At 38.0% G+C, this 10,231-nt stretch overlaps 1 protein-coding gene across 2 annotated transcripts in view; it reads left to right on the top strand.

The window, feature by feature from the left end:
- The first annotated feature begins 345 nt into the window (after window positions 1-345).
- HTR1F (5-hydroxytryptamine receptor 1F) overlaps window positions 346-10,231 on the top strand; it is a 110,876-nt gene continuing 100,990 nt past the window's right edge. For both annotated transcript variants that reach the window (XM_026700482.2, XM_087937895.1), the window contains exon 1: window positions 346-515. The gene's annotated coding sequence lies outside the window, so the exon portion shown is untranslated. The remainder of the gene's footprint in view (window positions 516-10,231) is intronic.

The following is a 10,231-nucleotide window of genomic DNA, read 5'->3' as shown; positions in this document are numbered from 1 at the left end:
TATATTTTTCAGAACGTTGGTTTTGGAATTTGTATTATAATATAGATTTGATTATAGTGAGATATGACATTGCATTAAATCAGTGACACTAAATGGTTACAGTTGGTTATGCACATTTATTATCTTCTGTCTGGCATTTTTTTTAAGGAATCTTGAAAGCTTGCCTCAGCTGTCATAAAAGTGCTCTATGGAACAATGAATTGCTTAGGTGTCTATCAAATTTAATCAAGCAATAGTTTAAATAGCCAGCAGGTGGCAGTGCTAGTGCCTATTTTGGCTTTCCTATTAAACAATAAAAGCAGCACAAGTGCTGGCTGCATTGCTGTGCCAGAGTCATCTCAGCTGCTTTTGCTGTTACACTTCACTTCACTTCAGATGCTGCTTACAGAGGTGTCCCTCCTTGCAGCCTGGACTATCATACACTTTTCTTTAGGGAATTCCAATCCTGGTGTTGACTGGAGATGCCACTGTGAGGATCATTTCATTGGTCTGTGATGAGTCGACAGAGCTTGGAGGTGAGACATGCATGCTACACAGTGGGACACTGTTGAGCCTTCAACTGCATGATTTTGCTTTCCACTTACCCAAACAATACCTGCCTTCCTTAATGCTGTAGCAGAGGGAAGTTCCAAAATGTCTGTTAAGGTATTAATGAAGCTTCTATCAGTAATCAGAGAAATAGCCAGGCTACTGAGGAACTGGATGACCAGTTGCAATACAGCACTACAATTTTCTATTTTCAACTGTGGTGCAAAATTGAGAACTGCTTTAAATGATGCTCTGTGGAATGATGACATAATAAAGGATAGCAGCCAAAACCCTCTTTCCTATGAAATTATTAAGCGGTATGGAAGTCTTGCCTTATCTTCACCCCCAGGTGGGAATACCAAACTGAATCAGGAATTAGAGGCTCTACTAGGACTGTGGGAGTACAGCTGTACTTTGTGGGAAGCAGAGTTGGAATGATGTATGAATGACCACTATCTTTTAATCCTTCACTCTTCAGATGTGTTTTTTAGTTTCCCCAGCTTTGAATTCTGCTTATTTTATAGCTCAGCTGTAAAGGATGAATTTAAGGAGATTTACTGCCAAGCAAATGTCTGTTTTGACCTGCAGTATCAGAGGGTCTCTTTGCTTTCCTTTGAGAAAAAGTGATGTATTTTGCTGTCTCTTTCCCTCTCTCTCCCCGCCCCCCCCCCCCCTCATTTACTCACTCATTCATATTACATTGGAGAGAGAACGGTGGCAGTTTATTTGTCAGGTTGAGCTGGAATTTATCAATCTTAGGTTGTGTGGATTGTGATAAAGAAAAACTTATTCTATCCTAGCTATTTCTTTCAGTTGACAGTGTTTTGTAACCTATACTTTGTATTCACTTTGATTAGGAATTTCAGTATATGTCTTGTGCAGACATAGTGTTTAGTTGTGCAAGGCAACAAATGTGATAATCACCCTTTTTATATGATCTCTGGCTTCTGAAACAATGAGCGTTACATTCTATTTTCTTTGTTTGGATTTTATTAGCGAGGTGATAATATCACATTAAAAGGAAAATTAATTATTTGTACAAAAGATCATCTTAACCACTTGCAACTTGCTGATAGTTGTTTTAAAAATATAGTTTTGTAAAATAAAAAGGCTATCAACCATTATATATTAAACTTATTTTATGTATATTTTGATATCCAATAATGCTGAATATTTAAATGTAGTTTAAGATCTTTTTAAAAAACTGTTAAACCTCTCCTAAGGTTTATATTAAATAGTTTTGAATATTCTGAGGCTGGATATTTTACATTCAGGTTACATAGTATTTTAGTTCAAAGTATAATGGCAAAATCTTTTCACACATTGTTCTGAAATAATGTGAAAATTATCATGTATATCATGATTACAAATTCAAAATATATCATTGTGTATGCACATCTTAGTATGTCTGTATTTATCTGTCTGTTTTGTAGTGATGATGGTAAAGGTATTAGTTAGATAGACCCAGTTCAAGTACCATTACCATAGAGTTTTACTGGATAATGTTGAGACAATCATCCTGTTGTCCCAGGAATTATAGACCAATGAATAAAAAACATGAGGGTGGAGATAAGAACAAGTTTATTCTATGCAAAAAAGACAACTGGTGTTCTTCAAATCAGGTGCAACCTCCCCCTCAACCATCAAATCCCAAAAGTTATACCTAAAATCTCAAGCAAGGATCCTGTGGTCTTAAGGTTATCAAAATAAGCAGATGTCTCCCTAACAAATAAGCATGTCTTATCAGTAAAACAAACATTTCTCAGATCTGATATATATCGTGTAGGCAGCAAAATCCAAACTGAAATCAAAGCAAATTTAAATGAAAACAACCTTAAATCTATCAGGTCTGATATTCTTCAACCTTGCTTGTTATGATCTCCTGAACCAGTTTTAGCCCTACCAGCCAGTCAAAGCAGAGTTACCTGCATTACTCTGATGCCAGAGTAACATCGTAGCTTTATGACTTTTAGTTATCATTTTAGCTGGGTAAATGGTTTGCAGAATAACTTCTTGTGCTTGTTACTGTGTAAGTATTTCTAAAACAGTGGGGAGGGCTACCCATAATGTTAAAATGGGTGATGTTGTAGAGAGGCGGAATAACCTGAGGCAAACTCGGAGCGAACTTTAGCTGTTACTTTATTGAAACAATAAAGGGTTGCCGTGGCTGCCGCACTAACAAGGCAGCCAGCTGGTGGACAACAGCTGATGCCATTTGACAGCTCCCTTTTTTAGCCGGCTGTCAAACGGCATCAGCCAATAGGAACGGTCCGTGTTCCCACTGGAAACACAGACCAGAGTGAAGACTTTGGCTTAGTCTATTGCGAACGCCACACTCCTTTCCCCCAGAATGGAGCATGCGTAGTCCTTGAGATAACTCGGGTGCTTGCGCAGGCGGCCAGATCGTCTAAGTCCTGGTGAAGCTGCTGCTGGAAGGAACTTCTCTGCTTACTGGGCAACTTCTGGTGCCGACGAAGCTGGCGTCTCAACTTCAGGTGTTTCCAGGCCAGAGACCATGGCTGTTCAGGTAGGCTCACGTTCTTGTCAGATCCGAGGGAAGTTTCTTTGAGCGCCGGTGGTTTCTCTGTTGCAGGAACATCTTGAAGGCCATCTGTAAACGTACTCCAATGCCTTCTAAGCTGGTCGATATGGCGGTGTCAGATGTGCCTATCTTGCAGTAGGACCCTGTAAGACTTAGAACCGTTACCGCCACAATTTGCCCAGGCATCCACAAAGGGTGTCCTGCATAGTTCCGGGCATAGACCTGGTCATTCTCAGTGAACTCCCTTGCCTGGCTTTTGGACCCTAGGGGCGTGACTGGGGCATATTGCAGATAGAGTCTGTCTAGGGTGGTCCTCAGATGTCTACCCATGAGACGTTCAGCTAGAGACTTATTAGTGATGGCACAGGGGGTTGTGTGCTGGGTCAGGAGGTACTTAGCGAGCCTAGAGTACCAATCTATAGGCCCAAACCTTTCCAGGGCCTCCTTAACTGATCTGACTGCCCTTTCAGCCAGGCCATTACTGGCAGTATGAAAGGGAGCTGTAAGTGTGTGCCTTATTCCTAGGTTGGCTAGGAAGACCTCAAACTCACAGGAAGTAAACTGGGGGCCATTATCAGACACAATGGTGTCAGGGAGGCCATGGGTAGCAAATATCCTTGATAAAGCCTTAGTGACAGCTTCTGAAGTTGTGGTAGTCATCAAGATCAGTTCTACCCATTTAGAAAAAGAATCAACCATTACCAGGAATGTATGCCCATGAACAGGGCCAGCCAGATCAATATGCACTCGGGACCAAGAGGCCACAGAATCTTCCCACCTGCCTGGAGTGGATGTGGGTGGAGCAGGTCTGGTAGCCTGGCATGGCTGACAAGCATTCACCCAACATGCAATCTGAGCATCCATACCTGGCCACCACACATAACTGCGCTGGAAACAGACCAGAGTGAAGACTTCTGCTTAGTCTGTTGTGAATGCCACAGGTGAAAAGTATAAAATGACTAAAATCTGGGTCTGGCTCATAATTCTCTCAGTTTTCTCTCACAGGGTTGTTACTGAAGGAAAATGGTGAAAAATGAATATTAAGAATGTAATTCTCTGTAACTGATTTGGAATTTTTAGAATTCTATGTGAACATCAATAGGAGAGCCAGTTTGGTTGAATGGTTAAAGCACCAGCTGGAAACTAAGAGACTATGACTTGTAGTCTTGCCTTAGGCATGAAAAGCCAGCTCTGTAATTTTGGGCCAGTCACTCTTACTCAGTTCAGGACATCAGGCTCAGGCAACAAGCCAGTCAGTCAGATCATCATTTGGTTGATTCCCCAAAAGAGGAGATCCTGCACATCCCAGAAAATGCTACGAAGAAAAAAAAGATGAACATTAATACACATCAAACTGAGGATATCTAATATTTTTCTCTGAATCAATAATTAAGAGATATCCTTTAGGATAATTACATATGAAAGCTTTATTCAGGTATAAAAAAAGATTCAGGGAAAGGAAAGATGTAAAAGGATGTGAATCCAGCTTTATATTTAGCCTTGTTCACATCTAACGTAATTGCTGGTCTGTGAGGAAAAGAAGTTGGATAAAAGGTAATTGGGGTGTAAACTGAAGTAAGGGCAAACTGCTCTTATCCATGTACCTCTTTTGATATTAAATCAGAAGAAAAATCCTGCTTTGAATGCTTGAAGGGAAATGTTTTGAAAGACAGAGCAATATAAAAAAGGAATAAATAATAAAAGCAATAGAAAAATGACATTTAAAAGCTGTAGTATTTCCACATCTTCTTTCTGAGTTAGTAGCAAGACTTTTTTTTAATCAGTGTTAGTTTGTATGTTGGAAATATATATAAATTATTCTTAGAAAATTTTGCTAGACTATAATTTGAAGCTTTCTGTTTTCACTATAATTGTTTATCTACATTTATTGGTAGTGGAGAAGACAGAGTATTAAAAAAAACATGAGGCTGCCAGTCACATTTATGTAAAAGCTTCCCTGGAATCTATGATGATGTTTGTATCATCAAACATCCAGTCATGGTTATATCAATAACAGGACATAAAATTGTGTGACATGCCAGAAAACAGTCCTATATCATCTCAGTTCTTATATATGTATTGGACTACAACTCCCAGAACACTCAGCATATAAAAGGCATACTGTTTTCCCAAACTAATCTCTTCATGTGCATGTAAGAAGTAGAATTAACATGTTTTTGAGTAAATAATGGAAGATTGATTAACAATCCGGTATGCTTCAAAGAAAACCGCACTGAATATATTTATCACATTTATTATTTTTATAAATAACTCAAAGCAGCAAACATACCTAATACTCCTTTTCCCTCCTATTTTTCCCACAATAACTATGGCATGAGTTGGGCTAAGAGTATATGCCTGGCCCAAGTCACCCATCCAGCTTTCATGTCTAAAGTGGGACTAGAACTCACAGTCTCACAGTTTCTAGCCTGATGCCTTAACAACTAGACCAAATTGGCTATACACACAGAGCCACAGAGATAAGAGTACATAAATAGTTTTTATAATGATAGTTTTTTACAAAAATGGCATGTAAGATACCATAATACAGTGGTAAGGATTGTACAGTCATCAAATGAAAGATTAAGGAATCATTGTTTATAATTCAACACAACCATTGTGATTGGAACAGGAAACTTTTATAGTTAGTCTAATCCAGTTATGCAAGATACTTTTATATCTTATTTGTGTAAGCCTTCATGCAGACTATACAATTAAGTATATTAAATGTTGTATGTATGCGCTGTTCTTGTTTTTGACTGACTTTTTATTTTGTTCCTTTTTTGTGCTAGAAAGGGAACAGAAAAGATAAATAACTCTTCTGTCTACTTCTTAAATAGTCTCAGACATTCAATCATATCTCTTTGCAGTTTAAAAGAGGCTTTCGGGGAATTCCTAACTATCAGTGTATATTTTGCCATGTAATCTCTGTTTCAGTTCAAGCTCATGCCCAACAGCTTATTCCTGTCAAATAGCTGGTTGAGATTAGAAATAGTGCTTAAATTTGCTGGAACCCCAAATGATAGTTACCGATAGTCTTTCTATATAGTAGACTAAAAATGTGAAGCAAAATGTATTTCATGTCGGTCATTAGAAGTAAATACCATCTGAGATAGCTCTGTTACATAACAGGATAATTATTCTGCTTTAGGCAGCAGTGTAGCCATGGATTAATAAAGTCAAAACTCACCTTTGGATAGTGCACAGAGACTTTTCAAAGTATTGACCTTGGCATATTTTGCTTCCAAAATATTTTGCCATTTCTCTCTATCTTAGAGAAAGGAAATGGAGCCTTTAGAAATGGCCCCCATCCAAGGAATGATTCATTATTGAAATGATCAGCTAGACTTGTTCAAGATAATACAACAAATCATATATTTATATTTCAAAATGTTGTTTAAGCATTGAGGCTTGTGGTGTATATCCATCTATTGGATTCCCTTGTACACTGGGAAGAAAATAGGTGGGGTACTGAAATAAGCTATTTAATTTAATTATTTATTACATGGCTACCCATTTGACAACAGTGATTCTGGGTGATGTAAAAAGATTAAAACAAAAACTGCAACATATAATGCAACATTAAAACAATAATCCCAATCACAGAAAATCACATCATTAGCAGCAGAATTCACTTAGCCTCATGGCCTGGGGAAACAGCCAAGGGAAATAGCTAGGCCTTCAGTAAGGTACCCAGAGAATGGTCTCAGTGATCCATTTGGTGGACACAGAGAGAGAAACTCCCACAAATATCCTGGCTATATCCCCAGTAGCCTTTGTAGATGATAACCAGCACCTTTAATTGCATCCAGAAATCTGCTAGGAAAACTAGTACAGATCATGGAGTAGTGGTGTTATATGAGTTTAATAAGAAATGCCAAAACTGCTCACACCACTGCTTTCTGGACCTGTCACATATTTCAAATGTGCACAAGATGAACCTGTACAAAGATCTCCCAAACACAGCTGCCACCTATTCTTCAAGTAGGACTCAAAAGGATCTACAAATTGTGTCCCAATACTGACTGGAAAAGTATATTCCAGGCAGAGTTGAAAATTGAAAATCTCTAGAGCTAAAGGGAGTGACAATTCAAGTCACTCCTTCTCCCAGAAATACCCTGGCCTAAGATAAAAAAGAGAAAGAGAGAAAAACAAGTATAATGTGATATCCCCCATTCCAAATCCCCTAAACTGAACTGGAAGAATACCAAAGGATCAAGATGGACCAGGGTGGATGCACTCTCCCATTATGAGCTCACCAGAGGTCAACAACAAGCACAGTCAGTGCCACTTCAGACCTGAATCCTGACTGAAAGAAGTACAAATAACCATTTTTTCCAGGTCCTTTGGAGGTACAAAACCATTTTTTTCCCAACAATCTTCAACTGTAGAATATTTTGAAATCCAACATGGGTTTTCCAATCATACAGCAGATCAGAGAGACAATGTTTCTCAATTCAGTGCCATGCACAAGGAGTTTACTAATATGTCTTAAAGACCATAGCAGCAGCTCACAGCACTCTCTTGGGGAGGGAGCGACACTGGCAAGGCCACCATTTCTGAGTTGCCAGAATTCAGACAACCAATTGATGGCAGCAAAGAATTAGTGGTATCCCAATAAATATGCAATGTGATCACAGTATCGATTGCACTTACCAAGAGTCTGCTTCAGCCTGCCATTCCACCTTTACCCATGCTGTTGACCTATATTTCTTCATTGTTGCATACCAGTCCTCTAGCACATGAGCAGATTTGAAGTTTTTTTTTTAAGGATGGCCAGGGTTTCTTCTTCCTGTGAGTCCAAAGAAGTTGTCACATACTCTTTGACTCTATCTTATTTCATTTTATCTAGATCCTGAGATAGTTCATTTTGGCTTATCCATACTTATCATTTAAGCTATTTATATATCATAGTCTCATACCTACATGACTCTGAGCCAGTTTTTGTTTTGTTTTTAAGGCTTAAGTGGACTGAGGCACACTTTTGTAATAGCTTGCAAAATATTCACTTGGTTGCCAGCTGCCTTGGTGTTTTGCTTGTCAATGATTACTGTGCTGCCCTATTTTTCTCTTCCAGAAATTTTAAACATATTCTACCTGTGAGTATAAATTCTGAATATAATGGTTCGTAATTCTGAGAAAGTGTGCATGATATTGTGGTTGGAAAAGTATTGAGATGCTGGAAGAAGCCCCTAAAAGATGAATTAAATTGGTAAAATTTTAATAATTTGATGAACTCTCCAAGTAGAACATTTGTTTATGGGGATCTAAAATTTAACATTTCTAAGCCCCTTTGTTTTCTGAGGCAGAAAATTAGACAAGTATTTTAACTCTGCTATGGTCAATGGAAAGAGGGTGTTTATGGCTTTCTTGTATTGACAGTTTCTTACCTTGAGCCTTTGCTGAAAACTCACTTTCTGTGAATGAACAAAAATATTTTTTTTAAAAAAACCTGTGTTCATATGATGTTGAACATACCATGACTAAAATCTACATTCTGCAAGAAACTGATAAGAGAGTTCAGTATTTCATTAACTTCTGTAACATGAGCCCTAATAAGTTATTGAGTCAGAACATTTGGAAAATGGGAAATGTGTTTTTGTTTTAACCTGATCAGAGTATTGCTTTGTTTCTTCCTGATTTTGGGAATATTTCTGGTGGGGAAAATCTAAATTTTTTATTTGAAATTAAATCACACACTTGCATTGACATTATTGAAAATGATTTTTTAATGTACTGTTTTCATGCCTTTGCTTCAAACTATGAAAGTTATGGAGAAAATTAATTATGCTTTGTTCGATTTTCAACTTTAGGAAAAGTTGTTAAGTTTTCAGGAGTAATCACAGCTTCCTTAGGACTTTTCTAAACAATTCAACATTATATGAACTTTATAAGAAATAATGGTTGTGTTTATTTATGTATTGGAAATTCTCTACACTGCCTTGTTCAGCAACTGCTTGAACATAAAATGGCACGGGAAAAGTAGATTATAACCTGTTCTCAAACTTACAGCCATCTCAGCATCCCCACAGTCACTTGATTGTAATTTAGTGCCTTGCCTTCATTTATGATTTGTGATAGTTGCAGCAGCCATGTGATCCCCATTTGAGACCTTCACAGCCAGCTTCCAGTAAAGTCAATGGGCAAGCCAGCAGTAAGTCATAAGATGACTTGTCAACGTGCTTAAGAAACATGGGTGTTTTGCTTAGCAGCAAAAAATAAACTGATGATGTAAATTGGGTGTGGTCACATGTTGTTTCACTTAATGATGAAGTTGCTTAGCAACAGAGTTGCTGGGCCCAATTGTGGTTAAGTGATAAAGTTTTCCTCTGTCCGGTCATGTCCAACTCTAGGGAACAATGGTCACCTCTGATGCTTAGTTAAGGGAGCCAGTATTGTCTGAAGACATTTCCATGGTCATATGGCCAGCATGATAATGTGGAATGCTGTTACCTTCCCCTTGAAGTAGTATATTAAAATGTATTATATCAATAAATCAATGTCTGTGAGTAGTAGGTAAGTATCATCAAGAGATGTCATATACAAAGAGAGTGAAATTTATCTTGAGCACCGATGGAGGGAGCTGAGTTCCTATGGATAGGTTTCCCAAAGAAAAGGCTGTTTTTGGACATCAATAGAGGGAAACTTAAGTTTAAAGTGGTGTCTCCACCAGTGGAATTTTGTGGGAAATGCCTGGGAACTATGTTCAGTTCTCACATGCCAAGAAATATTTAGGTCTAAGTATATGGGCAGGCTTGCCTCAGAATCAAAGATAGCCATATAAAAAAATCTGTAATTTGGGAATCAACATGTGCCCCTCCCCAAGAGTGAAAGCTCTTGAGCTTGTAAAGCTTTTCATCAAATGGGAAAGAAATTGCCCCTGTGGTTTGTAGCTTAGATTCAGTTTGGAAGTACAGTTGCTTATTTTGTGGACTGGACATTAATAGGAGTAGATATCCCAATGACTTTAAGTGTGTTCTAAAATGGAAGTCTATCCACTCTTGTAAGCAAAGTCAGTCATTACACATTGTTTCTCAACAATGCAGTCCTAAGGTTTCATTAGTCAAACTCAGAAATTGCAACAAATAAAAGATTAGGTTGCATGCAAAACAGACATTTAAACAAGGGAAAACTAAATGTTTAATCCAAGAAACATTGCTT

The sequence above is a fragment of the Pseudonaja textilis genome, chromosome 7 (assembly GCF_049901715.1).
Source record: "Pseudonaja textilis isolate UNSWEBS1 chromosome 7, rPseTex1.2, whole genome shotgun sequence".
Lineage (NCBI taxonomy): Eukaryota > Metazoa > Chordata > Lepidosauria > Squamata > Elapidae > Pseudonaja > Pseudonaja textilis.
The sequence above is the reverse complement of the archived record's forward strand: the minus strand, read 5'-3'. Positions and strand labels throughout refer to the sequence as shown.